Genomic DNA, 24,786 nt, shown 5'->3' with positions numbered 1-24,786 from the left:
GCTATTCATGGATGTCAACTTGCTAAGTTGATATCTCTGTGATTCTCTTGTAAGAATCACCTCCTCAACAGCAAAAAAAGGAAAATCCAAAGCAACGGGGGTAAGAAAGGGAGAGACCCCCATGGCTCAACCGTATCCCCATTCTGGTCCCAGTGCTCACATCTATCCCTGCTCTTCTCAGGTTGTATTGTGATTTTCAGTTACATGATTCTCTCCTTCATCAGTAGTGAGCCACCTTCCATCTGATTTCCATCACCAAACAAATGCCTGCTATATGGGGAACCCCTCGATAATTGTTTTTTGATGAACGAATAATAGAAACATCATGATAAGCAAATAGCAAGATTTGGGGGGGGAGCAATGTCTTTTTCAGCATCTCTTTCATCCTACTTAGAACCTTGTAACTGCATGGGATATAACAATACTCGATCTAACAATAAGGGAATTCTGAAGTCCTAAGTCAAAGGTAATGAGATCATTCAGAACATAAACTGGCAATCCACACACCATGAGACCAGAAGGGGGTCAAGAAACACTGTCGTGGCCAGGTTGGGCCCACTTCAAACCCTGGCAAACTGAGCCCAGTCTCTCCTCCTGCCAAGACCGCTTCCACATCCCATAGAACATGTAAAGGATTAGGGGCATCCTTCACTCTTCTCCTTCTGGTATCTCAGGTTAACCACCACCCCTATTATATTTTTAAACCTCTTTCACTCATCCCTGAGTCCTTTACTGAACTCATAAGGGAAATTCTTCCCTTTCTTATTCTCAATGTTTTCCCCTTAGCAGCATCGTCTCTAACATGAGGTCTTTGCTCATGTAGATTTAGGCTTTGGAAACACAAAAACTGGAGACCAGAGTCTGGTCAACAGGAAGGGGCTGCCAGACTGAGAAATATGGAGCAAGGAATAAATATTGACACAAAATTACCACATTTCTTGTTCTAGGAATTCTTTGCATTTCTACAAAAGAAATTTACCTCTCTCCAGGTACCTCCAGCAAACTGGGTCTGTCTCAAATCTAGAGTTTTTTTCAGAATAGTAACTCTCTCAAGCAAGACATCATATGATATTGGGGGTGCTGTCTTCCCAAAGTTCCCAAAGTTCAGGTAGGTGAGGCTTTTTGCAGAGCAAATGTCTTGCCTCAGTTATCTGGAAAACACTAATCTGGTAGAACCCCTTCTGCATTTACAGCTCCATCTACTAGAAGGAGTCTGACCACTTTTGCACCAAGGTAAGCCTGCATGTGCTTCCCATCATACTTGGCTTCAAGGTGATGGACCTTGTGGGTGGCAGATTCTGCAGCTCAGCTCCCTAAATTGCCCTCTTCAGTTGAGGCTACATAGGTACTTGTGCAACATGTGAAGCAATTTCAGGCTTACCTTTCATACTCATGGATTAAGAAGCCACGTGCTCTGCTCTGTCTCTCCTTTCCCAAGACCCCTCTGTTCCACCTTAGCTTCAGTATTGCCATCTGTGATTCTATATAGTCAACTGTGAAATGTTCACTTTTTTCCTGCAAGAAAAGCAAAAAGAGGGGATTCTGGGTTTCCCCAAACTCTTGGCAGGGTCTTCAAAGCATTGACCTCCTAGGCAAGGCAGTACTTTGCATTCTCCTATATAGAGTACCTTCTCATCCAGGACACCGTTCCCAGACTCCACTGGGTACCTCAGGCCACTACAGCGAGTGGTGTGTTTCTATCTGTGTGAGTACTGGGCCAGCTCCAAGTAAGGGGCCCCCCACCTGGCTCCCCAAAAAGCCTGAGGAATGTTATTTGCAGCTTAACTGCTGTTCCCATCAGGCTTAACGGTCAGAAACTGAGCTGGAGCCACCAAATTTTCTCTTTCTAGAGGATTCCCATGAGAATGAAATAATATCATCTCTTCTGTGGGCCCCAGTAAGGCATCCTTCTTCTGCTTTCTACACTCCACACTCCTATCCTCCTTCCTCTCTCCGCTGTATTTTCTGGATCTGTCTACAGGGGTTAAAACAGTCTGCGGCAATCCTTCAAACTCAGTTTCTGCACTGTCCACTTGCATCCCCAAACTCTATGATTACTTTCTGGAGTCTACTTATTTCTGTCCATCAATTCCCCACCTGGGTCATGGCCTCAGACTCAAAATGGTTCTTCTACAGTTTGAGGGATCGTAATTGGGGATCTGGTTCTAGTCAAGGCAGGTACAAATCACGATACTGCTTTATTTTTCTATAACTCAACTTAATTTCTATATTGATACCAAAGTCTTCCAGGGTAGCAGAAACCCAGTACCAGTCTATTTGGAATCCACCCTCCTTCTCCAGGGTTGGTTTATGTTCTGAGAGGCTTCAGGCAGTGCTGGAATGTATGGTTCTCATAGGAGGCCATGTGGTGTCCTCCATTACCTTATGCCCCCTGGTACCCATTGGCTCTCTGTACAGCTACTATAGCATTTAGAGGGGCATAGGAATCTTCTGGCTATTTAGGTGCCAGCTTGTGGCTCAGAAACCTCCATAAAGCTATCTGTAGTATCTTTGGCCCAGCAGTCTTGACACCTCCTATGGTACTGCCCGAGATGTGGGCACAGAGCCCTTCTCTCCAGCATCCACCAACTCCTCTGTTCTAATTCTATTCCCTTGGCACCTCCTCAACTCCATGGCCCAAGGGAATCTTTTCCTATTCCAAAAGAAACACCCTTCTCAAATCCTATTTTACCTACATTCCAATTTTTTTCAATTCCCCCCAAGAACTGAGGTTTTGGAAAAGGCATTGGACACCTTCTCTCATCCCTCACTTGAGGAAATGAACCTAGAGAAATTTCTTAATGAGGAGGGGCAGTATAGGGAAAGAGAGAGGGCAGATAACAGCAGGAGTGAGAAGAAACAGAAGCTGATATTTTTATGTGCCATCATATTTGTATCTGCTATGACTTGATTTGAAGTCTTGTTCTTAAGCCTCAGGAAAAATTGGGGATTGTTAAAACTCCTTCCCTACAAGTTATTTTCCCTTGATCTCAGATCATGAACCTTGCTCTTTCCATATCCCCAGCCTGGGTTATGGGGATATGAACTCTTTATACCTTTACCAATAAGCCTGGACCCATTTTTTTATAGCAGCCACCTCCCCATTATTCCACTTAGGCATTCTTCTGCCTACAGCTCCTAGGACCCCTTCACATTTCATTAGGTACTTAAAGAAGATGGGAAGAAAAAATGTAGGTAGCTCAAAATTACTGTCTCTATTTGCTGATTTCTTTGTTTTGCACCAGGAAGCATTTCTGCAATTCAGTTGGAGTATTCAAGCATGGTTGAAAGAAACCCCTCCTGTCAAATCCAATTCCACTCCATTTACTGGCATACACAGTTGAGTGAACTGTTTAAGTGGGGTTGTTATGAAATGAGATGAGTTGGAATTTGCATTACATATTCTTTCAATTATTTATGGTTTAGGGTAGCCCATACCAATGACTTTTCTTCTTTCTCCTCCTGAATCATCAAGAGAAAGCAGAAGGAAAAGTAACTCCGCACTATTTAGTAAGGCCTGACAGAGATTCTGCTCCCTTGGCCAAGCTGATCTTCACTAGGAGTTCCATACCCTGGTTTCTTGCTGTTGCCTTACAAATCTCTGAAGATCCTTGGGTCTGGAGCCACTACCCTGTAGAGCTAGAAGAGACAACACAGGATTTGAGAGGCCTCACCAGGTACCAGCTGTTCTATCCTTCTGAAATTCCTAATATTGAAGTCCTTTTTTTAGACTGTTTTCAGAAATTGTCTTAATTTGTTACCACTTGGGTGACTCTTTAGAGGTCTGGGGCATGGCTCCTTAAAGGACACTGTTAAAATGTATATTTGTAGCCTGCTTGGGGAGTCTCCCCAAATCTTCTCTCATAATCAGCTTAGCTAACCATCCCCTGGGAAGGTTGAGAGAGTCCAGCTCTGCAAGAGGTGGGGTTTTATAAATAACTTCAGGACTATGCCCTTCACTGTAGAAGGACAGAGGATAACCATCCATTATTAAGCAAACCAAGTATTAAGCACATGCACAGGCTGCCAAAGAACGTACAAAATAATCCCTTGCTTTAGAAAACAAACAAAATAATCATCTCTTCAGCTAAACCTAAGAGGCTAAGAACAAAGAAATCAAGAAATCATTCCAGGCTTGAATTCCAGGCCTGAATTTGTTCTTGAATTCCAGGCTGGAGTTAGTTATCAAACCCATAGTCTGAATATGATCCTCTCCTGACTTAGTCCTTTCTCATACTACTCTTTTCCGCCCCAAGTTTATGCAGGTATTTTGGTGATTTTCTTAAATATTTTTTTAATTAAAAAAAAATTATAATTTAATTTGGGTGATTTATCATTAAAAAACATATAAAATTATAAAGAACTAGTATGGTCAACAAAAGCATATTATACAACAAAAGCCTAGAAAAGATAAACATAGGCAAAATTAAAAGACAGCATTTAGACATTCTTTAATTGCAGGGCAATTGGGAGTCAAATCAGACTCTATTTAGAATCCACAGTATCTATTAGGAGTCCAGAGGGCCAATAGCAAGTCAACCAAAGTTAGGAAAAGAAATCGGACTTTAATTGTAAACAGAAAACTGATCACTAACTGTTCCCTCTCCCTAGATTAAGTCATGGATAGTTGCCTGACATTTTACATTTTACTTTAAGTACAAAAAATTTACGCAAGTGGCCAACTCATTAGCAGGTTTTTCTGTATTAGTGGCCATCAGAAATCTAGCTAATGGCCAAGATTAAAAAAAAAATCTTCCCAATTCTTCCATAATAGCACACTCTCCGAATTGTCTTTTATCTACCCCAGGTCTGCAACTGTAGACAAGGACCACATTTTGCATTTGTGCAGGAGAGTTCATACCTAGTCATCGTCTGTTGCGCAGACCAATTACATATGCATTTTAAAAATAAAGTTAACCCCAAAACTTTTAGAAATGTGTCTCAGTGCTAAGTAGCAAAGAACTCTTTTCAACAGCTGTCATGTTAATTGATAGAGGAAAATAAGGTCAGCAGCTGCCACAATTAGTTATACATATTAACAGAGAATCAAATGATCCTGAAATTGGTAACATCTTTTAATAACCATGCTTATTATACAGCAGTCAAATATTATTTTCTATTACTTAATCTAGCTGTAATACATTTAACTGTATTAGGGCTCTATTAGCCAAATATATTAGAGGAATCTGTTGTTCAGTTAGAAATGACAGATGTGACAGACATTGTTGGAATAGATTATATTGGAAATTATAAACTGTTAATGTATGAAAAAGCATCTCAATCTCTTAACTTATTAAGTTCTACTATGATATTCTACAATTCCTTTGTCAGATTCATATCCTAATCTATTCTGTGTAGATTCTACAAACATTTCTGTAGAGAGAAACACACACACACAAATAGTCCTACTTGTTAATATTAAATTATTTATTAAGTAGGTTTATTTATTTATTTATTTCTGGCTTGGGCACAAAATTCAAACCCCAAGGGCTCTATGTTACACAGTTTTAAAAATACTGTACCAAGTCTTTCATGCATCTAATAAACATCTAATAAGTATAAAATACTATGATGGGCATTGGAAAGACTAGAAAAATATAAAAAGTAGAAAAGGACTAATATAATAAAACAAGTGCCACAGAAGCCCAGAGAAAGAGAGATGGATTCCAGAGAAAGGATTGAGAAAGGCTTCCTGGAGATGACAGAGTATGCAATAGGCCAAAAAGAGTGGGGAAAAGCTCCATTCATTTATTCAGCATATTTGTTGATTCCTAACCTGTGCTGAAAAATATCAAGGGTGAAGGTGCAGAAGCAGATATGCTCAAGAATGTTAGGGCAACTGTCAGAAGACTGATTAAATTAAATGCAGCATAGCTACAGGGCTGCAGTGGGAGATGGCTGTTGTATCAACATATGACTGATCCATGAAGGGATCTGAAAGACAACCTAAAGAGTTTGAACTTCACTCCCAGTCACTAAGTGTTTGAGCAGTAGGGGAGCATCAGCAGCACGTTTAATTAGAATAGAAAGAAACTGGAGTCAGAAAAGCAAGGTAGAAGACTGCTGGGAATGTTTCTGGATGTCAAAAGATATTAAAAGTAGTGTTAGAAATTTGAAAGTCATGCATCTATGGTGCAGATTGGCAAGAGATTATCTAGAGAGGGAGATAATATAGGCTAGAGTGATAAGATTATGAAATCAAAGAGACCACAATGGAGGACACGAAATTGAAGGAGTAGGCAGAGGTTGGAAACTTAGAACTGGAAGAAAATTATGTCTCTGGCACCGAGAAAGCAGAGTTTCATGAATAGGAAGTTGATAACAGCATTTATTCTACAGGGATATCACATAGGATGGAAACTGAAAATGGGCTCTTGGGAGTCCCTAATGGACCAAATAAATATGAGCAGTTTAGTGATTTTTGTGGAGCAGAAGCCAGATTGTTGCAGATTTTGAAGAGTAAAAACAGATGAAGAAGAGACAAAAAAGAGGGCAGAATGCTCTTCCCAGAAAGAGGATTATCATAAGCTATAGTGAGGGATGGCAGTATTGTAGTTAAGAGAAGAATAATTTAAGATAGGAAAGATCTGGGAGCATTTATATTAATAAAAGAAGGGGCCAGAAAAAGACAAACATTGAAGACATGGAGCACACATGAATCAACTGATGTAGTAAGACTGTTTAATCTAGTAAGTACTTTATAACAAGCAATAAGTAGAGAACAACACATTAGTTTTCAGGTCTCCCTAAAACCCACTATAAAGTTAGGTTTACATGTCATATTCACCAAGTGATGGTGCCCAGTTGTTCTGTTGCTGTGGATGTAAATGATCAGAATGGGAAATTCACCTATGGCTGATTACATCTGAGGTCAGCTAAGGGGAGTGCTTTCCACAATGAGTGATGTTTAATTTAATTACCTGGAGGCTTAAAAGAGAGGTCAGAAGGGAGCTCAGAGGCTCAGACACGGATATTTGCAGATCCAGAAAGGACATGCCCAGGAATTTCCAGAAAGGACTTCCTGGAACCCAGAAGTCAGGAGGGAAGGCCAGTAGATGTTGCAGTGTGCCTTCCCAAGGGGCAGAGAAACTCAGATGAAAGCCAGCTGCTTTTCCTCCAAAGAACTGTAAATTTATAAATAAATAAATCCCCTTTATAAAAGCCAGTCAACTTCCAGAGAAGATGGCGGCTTAGTAAGACGCACGGGTCTTAGTTCCTTCTCCAGAACAGCTACTAAAGAAATAGAAATGGTAGAGACAGTGCCTGGAGCCACGACAGAGACCAAAAAGACAGCGTACCCCACTCTGGAAAGGCTGAACCAGCAGGGAGAATCCGCTGCGGTGAGATACCCAAGGGGCGCATGCTCCCCCGGGCCGGGGCGGCTGGTGGCCGGAGTCCCTCCCTCCCTCCTTCCCGGGCCAGCTGGGAGAATTGGACAGGCGGTCCCCTCAAGCCGCGGCAGCCGGTGCCCCCCCCCCCCCACGTGCGGCCACCCGGGCCGGCTGGGAGAATTGGATAGGAGGTCCCCCAAGCCAAGGAGGCTGGCGACCGGGGTCCCTTCCACACACGTGGCTTCCCAGTCCGGCTGGGAATGTTGGACCGGCACTCCCCCAAGCCGCGGCAGCCAGCGCCCCACGCCACGCTTGGCTTCCTGGGCCGGCTGGGAGATTTGGACCGGCACTCCACCAAGCCGCGGAGGCCGGCGCCCCCCTCCAACGTGTGGACTCCCGGGCCAGCTGGGAGATTTGAATCGGAACTCCCCCAAGCCGCTTCGGCTGGCGACCCTCCCCCACAGTGAGAGTTTTCCAAAGTTAAAGGAGCCACAGCATCTTTTGCTGGTGGGACCCGCAGACAGACGAGCGCCACGAGCGCCACATACTGGGCAGGATAAGAAAAACAGAGCCCAGAGATTTCACAGAAAAACATTTCAACCTGCTGGGTCCCACACCCAGGGAAATCTGATTAAATGTCCAGACGCCAGCAAAAAATAATGGATAACGCCAGGAAAATTGAAGATATGGCCCAGTCAAAGGAACAAACCAATAGTTCAAATGAGATACAGGAGCTGAGACAACTAATTCTGAATATAAGAACAGAAATGGAAAACCTTTTCAAAGACCAAATCAATAAATTGAGGGAAGACATGAAGAAGACATGGGCTGAACAAAAAGAAGAAATAGAAAGTCTGAAAAAACAAATCACAGAACTTATGGGATTGAAGGACAAAGTAGAAAAGATGGAAAAAACAATGGATACCTACAATGGTAGATTTAAAGAGACAGAAGCTAGAATTAGTGAACTGGAGGATGGAACATCTGAATTCCAAAAAGAAACAGAAATTATAGGGAAAAGAATGGAAAATTTTGAGCAGGGGATCAGGAAACTGAATGATAAAATGAAGCACACAAATATACGTGTTGTGGGTGTCCCAGAAGGAGAAGAGAAGGGAAAAGGAGGAGAAAAACTAATGGAAGAAATTATCACTGAAAATTTCCCAACTCTTATGAAAGACCTAAATTTACAGATCCAAAAAGTGCAGCGCACCCCAAAGAGAACAGACCCAAATAGGCATTCTCCAAGACACTTACTAGTTAGAATGTCAGAGGTCAAAGAGAAAGAGAGGATCTTGAAAGCAGCAAGAGAAAAACAATCCATCACATACAAGGGAAACCCAATAAGACTATGTGTAGATTTCTCAGCAGAAACCATGGAAGCTAGATGACAGTGGGATGATATATTTAAATTACTAAAAGAGAAAAACTGCCAACCAAGACTTCTATATCCAGCAAAATTGTCCTTCAAAAATGAGGGAGAAATTAAAACATTCTCAGACAAAAAGTCACTGAGAGAATTTGTGACCAAGAGACCAGCTCTGCAAGAAATACTAAAGGGAGCACTAGAGTCAGATACGAAAAGACAGAAGAGAGAGGTATGGAGAAGAGTGTAGAAAGAAGGAAAATCAGATATGATATATATAATACAAAAGGCAAAATGGTAGAGAAAAATATTATCCAAACAGTAATAACACTAAATGTCAATGGACTGAATTCCCCAATCAAAAGACATAGACTGGCAGAATGGATTAAAAAACAGGATCCTTCTATATGCTGTCTACAGGAAACACATCTTAGACCCAAAGATAAACATAGGTTGAAAGTAAAAGGTTGGGAAAAGATATTTCATGCAAATAACAACCAGAAAAGAGCAGGAGTGGCTATACTAATATCCAACAAATTAGACTTCAAATGTAAAACAGTTAAAAGAGACAAAGAAGGACACTATCTACTAATAAAAGGAACAATTAAACAAGAAGACATAACAATCATAAATATTTATGCACCGAACCAGAATGCCCCAAAATACGTGAGGAATACACTGCAAACACTGAAAAGGGAAATAGACACATATACCATAATAGTTGGAGACTTCAATTCCCCACTCTCATCAATGGACAGAACATCTAGACAGAGGATCAATAAAGAAATAGAGAATTTGAATATTACAATAAATGAGCTAGACTTAACAGACATTTATAGGACATTACATCCCACAACAGCAGGATACACCTTTTTCTCAAGTGCTCATGGATCATTCTCAAAGATGGACCATATGCTGGGTCACAAAGCAAGTCTTAACAAATTTAAAAAGATTGAAATCATACACAATACTTTCTCTGATCATAAAGGAATGAAGTTGGAAATCATTAATAGGTGGAGTGCCAGAAAATTCACAAATACGTGGAGGATCAACAACACACTCCTAAACAACGAGTGGGTCAAGGAAGAAATTGCAAGAGAAATAAGTAAATATCTCGAGGCGAATGAAAATGAAAACACAACATATCAAAATCTATGGGACGCAGCAAAGGCAGTGCTAAGAGGGAAATTTATTGCCCTAAATGCCTATATCAGAAAAGAAGAAAAGGCAAAAATTCAGGAATTAACTGTCCACTTGGAAGAACTGGAGAAAGAACAGCAAACTAACCCCAAAGCAAGCAAAAGGAAAGAAATAACAAAGATTAGAGCAGAAATAAATGAAATTGAAAACATGAAAACAATAGAGAAAATCAATAAGACCAGAAGTTGGTTCTATGAGAAAATCAATAAGATTGATGGGCCCTTAGCAAGATTGACAAAAAGAAGAAGAGAGAGGACGCAAATAAATAAGATCAGAAATGGAAGAGGAGACATAACCACTGACCTCACAGAAATAAAGGAGGTAATAACAGGATACTATGAACAACTTTACGCTAATAAATACAACAATTTAGATGAAATGGACGGGTTCCTGGAAAGGCATGAACAACCAACTTTGACTCAAGAAGAAATAGATGACCGCAACAAACCAATCACAAGTAAAGAAATTGAATCAGTCATTCAAAAGCTTCCCAAAAACAAACGTCCAGGACCAGATGGCTTCACATGTGAATTCTACCAAACATTCCAGAAAGAATTAGTACCAACTCTCCTCAAACTCTTCAAAAAAATCGAAGTAGAGGGAAAGCTACCTAATTCATTCTATGAAGCCAACATCACCCTCATACCAAAACCAGGCAAAGATATTACAAAAAAAGAAAACTACAGACCAATCTCTCTAATGAATATAGATGCAAAAATTCTCAACAAAATTCTAGCAAATCAAATCCAGCAACACATTAAAAGAATTATACATCATGACCAAGTAGGATTCATCCCAGGTATGCAAGGATGGTTCAACATAAGAAAATCAATTAATGTAATACACCATATCAACAAATCAAAGCAGAAAAATCACATGATCATCTCAATTGATGCAGAGAAGGCATTTGACAAGATTCAACATCCTTTCCTGTTGAAAACACTTCAAATGATAGGAATACAAGGGAACTTCCTTAAAATGATAGAGGGAATATATGAAAAACCCACAGCTAATATCATCCTCAATGGGGAAAAATTGAAAACTTTCCCCCTAAGATCAGGAACAAGACAAGGATGTCCATCATCACCACTGATATCCAACATCGTGTTGGAGGTTCTAGCCAGAGCAATTAGACAAGAAAAAGAAATACAAGGCATCAAAATTGGAAAGGAAGAAGTAAAACTATCACTGTTTGCAGACAATATGATACTATATGTCGAAAACCCGGAAAAATCCACAACAAAACTACTAGAGCTAATAAATGAGTACAGCAATGTAGCAGGTTACAAGATCAACATTCAAAAATCTGTAGCATTTCTATACACTAGCAATGAACAAGCGGAGGGGGAAATCAAGAAACGAATCCCATTTACAATTGCAACTAAAAGAATAAAATACCTAGGAATAAATTTACCTAAAGAGACAAAAAACCTATACAAAGAAAACTACAAAAAACTGTTAAAAGAAATCACAGAAGACCTAAATAGATGGAAGGGCATACCGTGTTCATGGATTGGAAGACTAAATATAGTTAAGATGTCGATCCTACCTAAATTGATTTACAGATTCAATGCAATACCAATCAAAATCCCAACAACTTATTTTTCAGAAATAGAAAACCAATAAGCAAATTCATCTGGAAGGGCAGGGTGCCCTGAATTGCTAAAAGTATCTTGAGGAAAAAAAACGAAGCTGGAGGTCTCACGCTGCCTGACTTTAAGGCATATTATGAAGCCACAGTGGCCAAAACAGCATGGTATTGGCATAAAGATAGATCTATCGACCAATGGAATCGAATAGAGTGCTCAGATATAGACCCTCTCATCTATGGACATTTGATCTTTGATAAGGCAGTCAAGCCAACTCACCTGGGACAGAACAGTCTCTTCAATAAATGGTGCCTAGAGAACTGGCTATCCATATGCAAAAGAATGAAAGAGGACCCATATCTCACACCCTATACAAAAGTTAACTCAAAATGGATCGAAGATCTAAACATTAGGTCTAAGACCATAAAACAGTTAGAGGAAAATGTAGGGAGATATCTTATGAACCTTACAATTGGAGGTGGTTTTATGGACCTTAAACCTAAAGCAAGATCACTGAAGAAGAAATAAATAAATGGGAGCTCCTCAAAATTAAACACTTTTGTGCATCAAAGAACTTCATCAAGAAAGTAGAAAGACAGCCTACACAATGGGAGACAATATTTGGAAACGACATATCAGATAAAGGGCTAGTATCCAGAATTTATAAAGAGATTGTTCAACTCAACAACAAAAAGACAGCCAACCCAATTACAAAATGGGAAAAAGACTTGAACAGACACCCCTCAGAAGAGGAAATACAAATGGCCAAAAGGCGCATGAAGAGATGCTCAATGTCCCTGGCCATTAGAGAAATGCAAATCAAAACCACAATGAGATATCACCTCACACCCACCAGAATGACCATTATCAACAAAACAGAAAATGACAAGTGCTGGAGAGGATGTGGAGAAAGAGGCACACTTATTCACTGTTGGTGGGAATGTCAAATGGTGCAACCACTGTGGAAGGCAGTTTGGCGGTTCCTCAAAAAACTGAATATAGACTTGCCATATGACCCAGCAATACCATTGCTAGGTATCTACTCAAAGGACTTAAGGGCAAAGACACAAATGGACATTTGCACACCAATGTTTATAGCAGCATTATTTACAACTGCAAAGAGATGGAAACAGCCAAAATGTCCATCAACAGACGAGTGCCTAAACAAACTGTGGTATATATATACGATGGAATATTATGCAGCTTTAAGACAGAATAAACTTATGAAACATGTAATAACATGGATGGATCTAGAGAACATTAAGCTGAGTGAGTCTAGCCAAAAACTAAAGGACAAATACTGTATGGTCCCACTGATGTGAACCGACATTCGAGAATAAACTTGGAATATGTCATTGGTAACAGAGACCAGCAGGAGTTAGAAACAGGGTAAGATAATGGGTAATTGGAGCTGAAGGGGTACAAACTGTGCAACAGGACTAGATACAAAAACTCAAAAATGGACAGTACAATACTACCTAATTGTAATGTAATTATGTTAAAACACTGAATGAAGCTGCATCTGTGCTACAGTTTTTTGTTTGTTTGTTTGTTTGTTTCTTTTTATATATATATATATTTTTATTTTTCTCTATATTATCATTCTATATCTTTTTCTTTTGTTTTGCTAGTTCTTTTCCTTAATCGATGCAAATGTACTAAGAAATGATGATCATACATCTATGTGATGATATTAAGAATTACTGATTGCATATGTAGAATGGAATGATTTCTAAATGTTGTGTTAATTTTTTTTAATTAATTAAAATAAATAAATAAATATTAGGGGGAACAAATGTTAAAAATAAATTTAGTTTGAAGTGCTAGTGGTAAATGAAAGCGAGGGGTAAGGGGTATGGCATGTATAATCTTTTTTTTCTGTTATCATTTTATTTCTTTTTATGTTGTCTTTTTTATTTTTTTCTAAATTGATGCAAATGTTCTAGAAATGATGAATATGCAACTATGTGATGATATTAAGAATTACTGATTGTATATGTAGAATGGAATGATATCTTAATGTTTTGTCTGTTAATTTTTTTAATTAATAAAAAAATTAAAAAAAAAAAAAAAAGCCAGTCCATTTCTGGTGTGTTGCATTCCAGCAGGCTCAGCAAACTAAAACCCCCACCATCACAGAGTCAGATGCAAATTCTGTATGTTGAGGGGAAGAAAGTCAAAAGACACAAAAATAGAAAACTCCAATCCAAGCATGAATAAAAGCAATGAGTCACAATTGTCCAGCATCTAGTGATGAGAAACCTCATCTGGAGTAACTGAGAACCATCCAGGATGATGGTTTCATACACACTGATTGTCTCCATTGCCAAACAATAAACATACCTGACATACCTGACAATAAAATAAGATATGAGGTGGATGGTAGCTCATTTGTTCAAAGACTGGCACTCATAGGTGCCCTTGGGAAGGGGCAGGAGGGACTTCTCACCTGTGGATGTGACGTTCAGCCAGGTCAACAGAAGGACCAGGAAAAATGAGAAAGGAGAGCATAGATACCTAAAAGCACGACGGCATAGGCTGCCTCCTTCACCTACCCTTGGCCAAAATAGTTAGATGCTTGAAGTCTTGTCCATTAATGAAGTAGAGGAGAATTAGGGTGAGAAAGTAAAACAGCACATTATGCAAATGATTTCAAATAAATTCCTCAAAAAGCATCCCCCAAATACTTCATTGAGAGATAGATGCAGATATCTCAGATGAAGCAAGTTTATTGTTGACTTTCTGGGGTGGAGGCCCTAAGGCAAGCTCTTGTTCCTAGAAAATCTCAGTTGCTGCCAGCTCCCAAAGGGCATCTCCACATAATCCACTGAAGATGTTGATACTGCAAAAGGCTCAGGCTGAGGAGGTCCACAGGCTCTCCAAATTACCACGGGGCCTCTTGGCTTGACCTCTTAGAAGGTGGATCCTAATTCCCGCAAAGGATCCAGATTTGAAAATAGGTGTTTAGAAACAGCAGCGGCCCTCACATAAGGCTCACAAAGCAGTAGGCAAGTAGCATTCTCAGTACACCATTCAATGATAATAGGTTTACCAAGCAAAATAAAGGCTAAACTGGGGAGAGGGGAGAGCACTTTAGCCTGTTCGACCTCTTAGGAAAGTCACCCAGTGTGTCCCGGGGAGAGCAGAGCAGACTAGAGGGGAATGTGGATAGGTCCACCCAGATGAGTGTTATGGAATTGAAGAGAAAAAGAAAACTTTTCTTTTTCCAACTACTTTTACAATGATTTTCTTTGTTTCTAGTTTATTTATTGAAGTGGGGCAGTGTTTGTCTAGTTCTCCTGCCCATGCTCCATGATAATGGCACAGGGCCAGGCAGTTGAGGCAGCTAACCCTACAGGGTCTGTGTCAACCTCCTTGAGAACTCTCCCAGCTCACGTCCTCGAGGCCACCCTCTGTTCCCAAAGATCCCAGGCACAAGTGCTCACCCAGCAATCCTTCTCACCAAGAGGCTGGACAGGAAGGACTTGGATGGACTAAAATAGAATTTTTAGAGAGAGAAAGCTAAAAGCTCCACATTGCATTATATCATTTATTTTACCAACCCCAAAATTCTTCTTAAAAAAAAATGGTTATGTCCACCTTTCTGTGGAAAGAGAAAATTACGTGGCTTATTAATTCTGTTCATGTTTTTGCATAAAGATCACTGAGTTTTCACACCACTGGTTCTGCACATACATAAGCACATCACATTTTAGCAGCCTGCATGAGCTCCTTTGCAAATGTTAATGTCTCTCTGTAATGGGAATTCTTGTAATGGGTGTACATATATGCACTATATACGTTTTATGAGTGATTTTTGTCCTCCTGATTCCTATTATTTTCTAAAATAACGTTCTTCCCTGATTACAAGTGGAATACATGTTTATTATAGAAAATTTAGAAAGTAAAGGAAAGCATAAAGAAGGAAATTAAAATCATTCGTAAACCCCTATCCAGAGACAAGCACTCTCATCATTTTGGTATATATACTTTCAATCCACTTTGCTCTTGTCCCCCCCCCCCAAAATAATATTGCACTGTGTATACAGCATTTTACAATAAATAATTGACCCACTTTTCTATAGCATTAAATATTCTTCCAAGCATAATTTTCAATAGATGCATAATATATTAAGAATATACCTAGAGCTATTTCATCATTCCCTATTATTGGATATTTAGTTTGTTTCCAATATATTATCATTAGCCAAATTATGTCAAACATCCTTTTATCTTTGCTGGTACCCACAATTATTACTTAAAGGTAACACCTTGAAAGTCAAATTGCTGAGTCACTGGGATTAGGTAACTATTAAGGCTTTCTACACATTGTACAATTGTCTTTCAGGAAGATTATACCAATTTACATCCCCACCAGGAGTGTATCAGAGAGAGTACTTCCCCGAATCCTTATTAATACTAGGTTTCCTATTATTACGGCTTTGTGTTTTTTTTGGAATAGAGGGCATTCTTACCATTTTCTCTAAACCAGTAAATGAACAGTATGATTAAAAGTTAAACATGTCCCCACGATATCTTGCGTAAACCTGTCAGACAGAACTAACCATTAACATATTAAGCCTGATTCCAGAGTACTGCTCTCCTGCAGCTCCCATGGCCTCACTTTCTATGGCTAATCTGTTATTTTCCATCTACACAAAATGTTTCTGATCAGATAGCTAAATGCTCTTAAGTAAAAATAAAGGCAATTTCAAACAGTTGGGGATAGAGATTCCAAACATGGTTCTATAAAATGTAATGAGGTTTTGAATTGTAAAACTCTCAGTTGAGGGGAGAGTTCTCTGCAGTGACTGTGATAGTAGCAGGAAGATCTAAAGAGTAAACAGCTCAGATCCCTGAATGGACCTCTGAGGGATGAAAGCCTGGTAAGAGCTAGCAGGAGTGAACAGAACAATATCAGAGTAAATAGACTGTACCAATTCCAAGAGATAAGATTGATGAAATCCACTGTAGCGCTAATATATCCCACCCACATAGTAATATAAATAGGATTTCAGAACAGAGCTCATGGAAACGTATGCCAGAAGAAAGGTTTTGTCAGGTCATGGCAGCCTGGCAGCCGGCTTTCTTTAGGTAGTAAACAAACTCTTTCCTCATAAAATCAAAACCTTACATAAGTCTGATAGGGTATTATAAAACGGGATGTGCTGAAAATAATTTTCAAACTAGTAATCTTGTACATATAAAGTTCGGACCCAATTTCTCATGTAAAACAGTTTAGAAGTCAATAATTAGTATAAGAGATAACTTCTAGGGCAGGCCACGGTGGCTCAGTGGCAGAATTCTCACCTGTCATGCGGGAGACCCAGGTTTGATTCCCGGTGCCTGCCCATGCAAAAAAAAAAAAAGAGATAACTTCCAGAAATGTCTGACAGAGAAAATGCCATCAGATGAGAACGTAAGTGTCCCAGCATTATTGCCCTCCGAGGCTACCACCTGGACTTCAGGTCAACCACAGAGGTAAATGAGTCCCAGAATGCTTAGGGAAAGCTGACACACTAAACGAATCCCTAATTCATTGATTTGCTACCTCACTGGAAAAAACTAGTATATCAATAAACGGTTTCAGTTAAGAAGTTAAGGTCCAAGAAGAAACAGATAGGGTTTGCTGGAATATATCAAGTACTTCAAGGTTTATAGAAAATAAAATCGTGAGTTTCTGGGAGAAAATTGATGTCTGGTAAGGACACAATTACATCCAACAACGTAAACTTTATGATAAACAAGCTTTAGGATCTATTTTATAACCTCCTTCCTTTTTCCCCTGCCTCCTTCTTCGTACAAAGTAGAAAACAACAACAATAAACTGGAGATTTTTCAGATAAACTAATCTAAAAACAGTGAGTGGAATGAATAATTTAGCACTCTAGGATCCAGCAAAATATGACTTTGTAACTTATGACTTTATGCTTAATTATAATGATCAATTAAAGAAATCTCTGTATGAAAATTAAAAATAGGGAATCCTAAAATGATAAAACTAAAAAGGAAAGTAAAAGAGAAAAGGCAATGATGTAAAATTAAAATAATCCTTAATTCTGAAGATGAAAATGGTCCCTGAACATATTTAAATTACTTCGTGCTCTTGTAGTCTTGTATTACTCTTTCATAAAAATAAATTATAAAATTTTCCTTTATACTGAGAGGAAATGTTGTTAAAACAATTTCTAAGTGACTAAATACGACATATTAATAATTTGGAGAAGTACAAAATTATTTCTTCTAAATAAATACAGAAAGTTGATTTTTAATAAAAATTAAAATTTCACAAATACACGTGTAGTATAATATTTCAGAAGGTTTGAGTAGGGAAGAGAAGAATGACTCATGATCATATATAATTTTCATAGATTCCCTTCTAATATATTTAATTTAAATTAATGTTTATTCCATGGTTTTCATAAGCTACATAAAATTGTGTATTCTTTTCTATTTAATAGTATGTCAAAAGCATTTTTTAAGTTACTACACGGTAGCTACCAAACAGTCCACCCAGTGTGTCATTTTTTATTGTTTTTATTGGACATTTGAATTCCATTTATGTATTGCTACACTACAAAAACAACTGTGGTATCTTAATGCATATGTTTATGGTTTGACTATAAAATGGCTAGCAATTAATCCCCTTCCTGCATTACAAGCCCTCTTGTCGTGTAACTGTGAGTGTCCTCCCACACTGACTCTTAGCAACCAGATGTAAGCAAACACTTGCACTTTGGAGCTTGCTTCCTTGCTCCTCTTGGAGCTCTAACACCACAAGAACAAGTTCAGACTTGCTTGCTGGATGGTAAGATGCATAGCCCAATTGTTTCCATCACGTCTGCAGACCTGACATCACCAGATATGTGAGGAGAGCCATTCCAGATCATCCTGCCACCAACCAACTCACGACCTGAGCACAGAGACTTGAGCAAACCTAGCTGAAATCAGCTGTGCTGGCCCAGACAAGAAGAAATACCCAGTAACCCACAGACTCATGAGCCAAAGAAATAGTTTTAAACTACTTTGTTTTGGAGTGGTTTGTTATACAGCATAAGGTACCTAATACAAATTTTTTCTATATTTTTCTTTATGCTACTTTCCTAGAAAAGAATTTACTGGATCAAAAGGCAAGAGTATTGACTATCCTTTAGATATCACATTAGTGATGATGAGTTATGGTAAGCAATATAACTTCTCAACATTCAGTGGTTCCAAGGAAGAATAATCCTTTATGTAGCTATTATCCAAGTGGTTCCTACAGTTTTCAAAGATTCTTTTCTTCAGTGGGTCTGAACATGGCATTTGAGATGTCAGTGGGCTGAAGGAGGGCCCCTTGCTAGGATTTGCTTAAGGACTCAGAATTCAAACCTCCAATCCTAGTAAGGAAACATATGTCTCATTAATGTGGAAAGCTTCCTGTCTTCTGGGCATCCTTTCTTTAAGACCTAATGAGTTCCACTCTGAAGGAGGGAAGCCATTCTACCTCTATTACTCTCTTTCATACTTCATTCAAAAGGTTTTAGATTTTTTTTTTAGATTAACTAACTAATCAGGTTCTAGTAATGGTTCCTACCTTCAAGATGTGTGAACTTCTAGAGGAGAGGAAAAATGTATAGCCACACAGATCCTGCCAACATTCTCTGGACTTTCCATCAAAATATATCCTGAAACACACCTTGTTTAAAGCCAGCAACCCCTACCTTGATCCTAATTTCATATCTCCTTGGCTTTGGCAGTAAAGTAAAGATTATTCAGAACACAAATAATTTCTATATTGATTACATGTTGCAATGACAATATTTCATATGCATTGGGTTAAATAAAATATATTATTAAAATTGAGTTCACCTTTTTAATTTTAGTTTTTAATGTGGTTACTAGTTAACTGCAACCTGGACAGAAGCAAAGGCCCACATCAGATGAGACCACTTAGTGAAGGTGTTGCTTTGGCATTCTCCCTTTGACATAGAACCTTTAAAGAAGAGGCAAACCTGCCAATTAGTGGCACAGGAAGAGTGATCATAGAAGCATGTAGTCTTCAGGCCCAATACCCCATCTTCCAACTCTGACCACTCATGACCTGCCCATGAATTGTCAACCTAGTAACCAATCTCAGCTCGTCCAGTATAGTAAATTTTCTAATGGGTATGTTCTTAAGATTAGAAACTTTAGAATCAAATACATATACAATAAAGTAAATCAAACCCATAGTATTAACAAATTCGTGTTCAATTCAGGAATAAATTTTTATATTAGTGAGACAATTAGTGTGTATGTATCAAAATGTTTGTAATTTTAAGACAATTTAGCATATCAGAGATTCCAGTAGGTTATTAAGTCTTGTGATTCCAACTTAAACATGCAAGTAACTGTAGAATTGCTTTTGAAAAGACTGAGAGAATTTGCCAAAATTATGAAAGTACTATTAGAATTTTGGGAGAGTTTGTTTCTGCTAGGTTTGCAAACTTAACATATTAGATATATGAGTTTTTAAGTTCTTGGGAATGTTTCCTTTGTTAGAGTCAATAATTTGTCTTTCTATTAAAGAAAAAATATTAAATGCATTGCTTTTAAAAAACTGTAAATTGATCTGGCTGTTCAAAAATTTTCAGTCTTTTCAATTTGAGTTAATTAAATTTCTAATCTAAGAAAGAGTGAAGTTATTTGTTCTTATTTTAATAGATTTTTATATAGAACACAAGATTTGCAAGTTAAACATAAAAGCTTAATGAAAACAGGTTTTAATTTGTTTAATTTTTGTAAATTATTAAATTAAAACTCAAGTATTATAAATAGTTCTTTCTATGCACAAAAGCCACACTCAAGACATGTAAAACTCATGCTCATCAACAAAGGAAGGTCTCCAAAATTCTTGTGAGAAAACCAAGTCCCTTCTTATATAGAAAATTTAATTGCTTGCTATATGTTTCCATTAGAGAATTAAAATCCAGTCTTAAATGAGGTAAGAATGCCTGTCCCCATATCTGCCTCAGGAGGTCAGAATATCTCTACTCTTCAAAGTACTTGCCTGGTCGTGCCACAAAACTCAGCTGTGGATTGAGTGTAAATCCTCTATGAGCATCCTTTCAAACCAAGTGGCCACCTTGGCTCAGGGTCCTGGATTGCTCAGACAGTGAAGCATCTACCCTTGGCAGAGGTCTCAAGGAAGTACCTTCCACATTGCCTTAGACAGGGAATAAAGGGACAATGAAAACCTATCAATTGGCCACTTGGAGTCTTAAATTTTCTGTCTCATTGTTATTACAAGAACCAAAGTTGGACCTGTCCCAGGAAGAGGATCTATTCCTAATTTTGACAGATCCTAAAACATCTTCTACATGCCTATGCTTGCAACCATGTTGAAATACTGGCCTAGACTTGTCACAGTCTAGAGCTTGTTCTTTGAAGCCCCATACTTTCTTTTCAGAGAGAAGTAGGAATTAAAACTAAAATGCAGTTTGGGGCCAAATTATGGAGGATCTCCAACAAAAACCAAAGGGCATTTATGTTGTCTAAAAGGCAGTGATGTGTCAGCAAAAATTTTAAAGCAGAGGGTCAAGTTACCAGATAAAACACTCCAAAATTATTCATCTTTTCCAGTAGCAATCAGTGAGGGAGAGTGTAGAAGTAAGAGATTAGTCAGGAGGTACTGCAAGAGGAAACGAAGACCTGAGCTAGTGTTGTGTCAGTTTGAAGGCGACTCTCTCCCCTGTGGTCCTAACTGGGACATTCTGTGAATAAAAGAAGATGCTACCTGATTGGGAGACTTGGGGTAAATCCAGACTGTCTGGAGCAAACCAGGATGTATGATCTCCCCAGTCAGAAGGAAGGCAGGAAAAAAATAGATGTGAGAGGAAAGGGAAGAAAAAACACTTAGTAATTTACTAGATTCAAGAGGTCAAGAGGAAGGGAAGAATCACAGCTCTGAGCTCTGAGTCTGGCAAACTTGGTGAGCACTGGTACTATTAATAGAAACTTGACACCCATGGGGTACTGGGCAGTAAACAGGTAGAGGTGTCCAGCAAGCAGCAAATGATGGGTTAAAGTCTGATCAGACCTCTCCTTGGCGGCAGAAGATGACTCCCAGGGATGAGTCCAGTCCTGACACTGTGGAATTAACAATGTCATCCTGCCCAAACAAGGGAAAAGAAGTGTAACTAATAAAGTATCAGGGGACAAGAGAGTTCAGATCGAGTTGAGAGGCTACTCTGGAGGTCACTCTAAGGCAAGCTTCATTTAGACATTGCTACCTATCATAATTTGCCAAACCCCAAACAAAACCATTCCAGCCAATCCTAAAGAACACCTAGGGCATGATATAAGATTCTACAAAGGTTCCATGCACTAGGGTAACTTTCCAGAAACCTACAACCCCCAGATGGGTCCCTGAACCGGATAAGTCCTGAAAACTAGAGGGGCTAGCCTCTCCAGAACATCAACTAGTTCCATCTCCCTACCCCATATCATTGATAGCTCCCTCCAATATGAAAAAAATTAGTATGGCCATAGCCCAAATACTGCTAAAGAGTGGGATAGAAAGATCAAAGGTGATGGTGGAGTTATGCAGAGAAGGCAGGGTTTAACAAACGAATATGATTGGTGAAATCATTAAATTGATATTTCTTTTAGTCTCCAGTATCTTAGAGCAGCTAGAAGTAAAAATCTAAAATTGTGGAATTGTAACCCATCTGTGCTGGTTTGAAAAGGTTTATGTACCCTAGAAAAGTCATGCTCTAATCCTATTCAGTACTGTATGTCAGAAACTTTAATCAGCTTATCTCCATGGAGGTGTGACTCAATCAGTGTGGGTATTAAGCTTGATAGGTGGAGACATGTCTCCACCCATTCCAGGTGGATCTTGATTGGTTTTACAGGTATCCTTTAAAAGAAGAAGCACTTTGGAAAAAGCTAGAGAAAGACAAGAGAGAAAGCCAGGAGTTTCAGAGAGAGCAGAGAAGGGCAACAGAACACTAGGGAACCACGAAGCAGAGAGTCCTACTGGCCAGTGATTTTTGGAGATGAAGAAGGGAAATGCCTCTCAGGGACCTGAAGAGGAAGCTAGCAGATGCAACTGTGTTTGCCATGTACCCTTCCAGTGGAGAGAAAAACCCTGACCATGTTCGCCATGTGCCTTTCCACTTGAGAGAGAAACCCTGAACTTCATCAGCCTTCTTGAATCAAGGTATCTTTCCCTGGATGCCTTAGATTGGACATATCTACAAACTTGTTTTAACTGGGGACATTTTCTCAGTCTTAGAACTATAAACTGGCAACTTATTAAATTCCCCTTTTTAAAAGTCATTCCATTTCTGGTATATTGCATTCCAGCAGCTAGCAAACTAGAACACCATCCAAATTCTGAAATCTATTCTAAAACTAATTGTTGTGCTATGCTTTGAAAATTATTGCTTTTTTTGTATATATGCTAATTTTCACAAAAAAAAGTCGATTGTGATGATAAAAAAATGTTTATTCCTTCTAGCCTCCTATATTCTGAAACAGCTAGAAGGAAAAATCTGAGATGACAGTATGGTAGCCCATGACAAACTCTGGGACCTGTCATGTAACTACTTGTTGAAGAGTCCTTTGAAAACTATTGCTTTTTTTTCTCTTTGCTTTGTATATATATTATATTATACAATAAAAAAAGAAAGTTAAAAAAAAAGTCTGATCAGATCTGGAAGTAGAAATAGGGAACTCATTTTCATAAGGAGAAAGGAAAAAGAAGACAAAGATAGTCTCAGGGAAACTGCTTATGTGGGGGGAGAAGAAGAGGAAAGGCAGTCAGTGATGGAGACAAAAGGAGTGATCAGAGACAGAGTAGGAGGAAAATTGGACACTATTGCTAAAACAAAGGCTTTCAAGAGAGTTAGGGGAAAATAATAGTACCAAAAACTACAGAAAGCTCCAGGTTGCTAAAAACAGAGCCCACCTGACTGGCTTAGCAATTAGGAAGTTACTACAGAACGTCAAAAAGGTTATTTCTTTAGAGAGATGGAAACCAAAGACAGACCCCCAGGAATGTAATTAGTGACTGGCGATGAGAAATAGAGGCAGAGAGGAGTGACTGTTCTTTATAAATGTTGGGTAGGGAAATGAAGGAGAAAAAGGAAGGGTGCTTTGGGCATAATCAAAGCTTGTATAGTAAACCTATTTCCAAAAGCAAAATTCTAAAGCTAAATTCAGGTACCCCACCCAGGTAAGAACTATGTGAAAAGCACCTGATTCTCTTGGGCTCTGTCTATTCATTTTGGAGAGAGCCAAAAAAAAAGCCCATATAATAGCCTACAGCATGTTAACTTCTGTTTTGAAGTCTCTCAGTGATTGTAAATTCCTAATCTATTGTTTTTGTGGAATTAGAGTCAAGTGGTTCCTTCTGGTATTGGAATTTTGTCAAAATCTCATCTCTTGCTCAAATTTCCACTTTGTTGTTATTTAAAAGTTTATTAATTTAGATATAGTCCATTTTAGAAATAACATTTTTATCTGTAAATTGCCCAAGTAAAGGTTTAATTTCATCTTTAAAAGGTAGAAGAAAATAGAAACGGGAATTCACTATAATTTTTTAAAATACAAGAACGTAAGTAAAATCTCTCTAGATTTGTCCATTTGATGACTTGATCATTAAGACAATAGTCCAAGAAAATTAAAATGAATTTAAATTATTTATAGAGAGGACTTCCGGAGAAGATGGCGGCTTAGTAAAATGCGCGGGTCTTAGTTCCTCCTCCAGAAAAGCAACTAAAGAAACAGAAACAATACGAAACAGCTCCCGGAGCCACGACAGAGACCAAAAAGACAGCGTACCCCATTCTGGAATGGCTGAACGGGCAGGGAGAAGCCGCTGCGGTGAGATACCCGAGGGGCGCGTGTTTTCCTGGCCGGGGCGGCTGGCGACTGGGGTCCCCTCCACGCACGTGGCTCCCCGGTCTGACTGGGAACGTTAGATAGCGGGGCCCTCCCGCCACGCTTGGCATCTCGGGCCAGCTGGGCAATTTGGACCAGCACTCCCCCAAGCCGCGGCGGCCGGCGACGCCCCCCTCCACGTGCGGTTTCCCAGGCTGACTGTGAGATTCGGATTGGCAATTTAAAGGAGCCACAGCATCTTTTGCTGGTGGGACCCGCAGACAGACGAGTGCCACGAGCGCCACCTACTGGGCAGGAAAAGAAAAACAGAGCCCAGAGATTTCACAGAAAAACCTTTCAACCAGCCGGGTCCCACACCCAGGGAAATCTGATCAAATGCCCAGACACCAGCAGAAAATAATGGATGACGCTCGGAAAATTGAAGATACGG

The 24,786-nt window shown here is 39.1% G+C and overlaps 1 long non-coding RNA gene across 1 annotated transcript in view; it reads right to left on the bottom strand.

The window, feature by feature from the left end:
• Window positions 1-1,181: 1,181 nt before the first annotated feature.
• Window positions 1,182-24,786, bottom strand: part of LOC143662665 (uncharacterized) — a 50,828-nt gene continuing 27,223 nt past the window's right edge. Inside the window, exons 2-3 of the long non-coding RNA XR_013165528.1 lie at window positions 3,439-3,639; window positions 1,182-1,515 (exon numbers count right to left, since the gene is read on the bottom strand). This is a non-coding gene — a long non-coding RNA (uncharacterized LOC143662665). The remainder of the gene's footprint in view (window positions 1,516-3,438; window positions 3,640-24,786) is intronic.

This window comes from Tamandua tetradactyla, chromosome 18 (assembly GCF_023851605.1).
Source record: "Tamandua tetradactyla isolate mTamTet1 chromosome 18, mTamTet1.pri, whole genome shotgun sequence".
NCBI lineage: Eukaryota > Metazoa > Chordata > Mammalia > Pilosa > Myrmecophagidae > Tamandua > Tamandua tetradactyla.
This window is presented reverse-complemented; position numbering and strand designations above follow the sequence as displayed.